At 37.9% G+C, this 1,175-nt stretch overlaps 1 long non-coding RNA gene across 2 annotated transcripts in view; it reads right to left on the reverse strand.

Annotated features, from left to right (window-relative positions):
* LOC131877310 (uncharacterized) overlaps nt 1-654 on the reverse strand; it is a 31,261-nt gene extending 30,607 nt beyond the window's left edge. For both annotated transcript variants that reach the window (XR_009372872.1, XR_009372873.1), the window contains exon 1: nt 525-654. This is a non-coding gene — a long non-coding RNA (uncharacterized LOC131877310). The remainder of the gene's footprint in view (nt 1-524) is intronic.
* Between the last annotated feature and the right edge of the window lie 521 nt (nt 655-1,175).

Consider the following 1,175-nt stretch of genomic DNA (forward strand, 5'->3'; position numbering starts at 1 on the left):
TATATGGTCATCAGAAGACCCTCTCTTGAATGTGGTTACTAAAGTGAGGAACTTGGGGTTTGACATGTTTCAATCTTCGGACAGAAAAATATAATGCAGAATTGAAAGAAGAGGGGTTTCTGGACGGATTGGCTCCAATTTCAATTAAAATCCCTATCATATCATCCTGCAAGATTTAACCTAATCGATCCTCAAAATCATTGTTTGTCATTAGTAATTTTGTTATTTTACTTCATAGTTCAAACTATATGAACATCGTGAGAGAGATCTCTATTACATAGTTGATCCAGCATATACTTTGGTATTGTACAATTGATCTCAATCTTTATTCCTCCCGGGTGGGTCCTGAACTTTTCCAAAGGAAGAATGTATGATGCCATCCTAACATTGCTTAAGACATGGTCAAACCCAATGAACTATTAGACAGACCCCCTAAACGTAAGAGTGGGGATTTTTATTCTTATTTTCACTACTTGCCAAGTTTTCAAGGGTTATCTTAAACAGTAGAAGGAAATTACTCTCACCTGATGAATGCCGATGACACTCCCTATCTCAATACGAGAGACCCTTTTCCTTTGATGGATTCACTTTCACATTCCTGGTTCCACTTTAAGACAGAAGCTAGTTTTCTTGCCTAGGATATCTTAGTTTGTGAGCATTTGTTTATTGTGAGAGGGCAGCCCTGCCGATATCCATGTGTCAAATTGAGAGAAGCATTCAGTGAGAGACATCTAGTGGAAAAGGTAAGAATCTTTGCCAACAAGTATAAATTCTACGATGTTTCATTATTTCCCAAAGTCCCAAAAGCGAAGTTATGCATTGAATAAAGCCAAACACAATTCTAAAAATCATTCTAAACCGAACTTTTTAATAGTAATCCAAACCTCAACTTAATGCTTGCAATGAAAAACACATCGCTAGGATATGACACACTTATTCTAGACATGCTTTTGATTCATTATTGCCTATGTATGTCTATTCCAAGTCACATTTGAACAATATTTTGATCCTATATGTTTTCAATCTCCATAAGGCACCCTCCCCCCATCCCCTGTCTTGTAGAAGATGTCCAACCTGCTTGATGCCTCCTTCTCCAGGTTGGCCGCAGATAAGAGTCTCCTTCAGTATAACTGCTTTCCCGTTATCCAGTTGTCTAGGGGTATCTCTTTTGAAAC

This window comes from Tigriopus californicus, chromosome 1, assembly GCF_007210705.1.
Source record: "Tigriopus californicus strain San Diego chromosome 1, Tcal_SD_v2.1, whole genome shotgun sequence".
Taxonomy (NCBI): Eukaryota; Metazoa; Arthropoda; class Copepoda; order Harpacticoida; family Harpacticidae; genus Tigriopus; species Tigriopus californicus.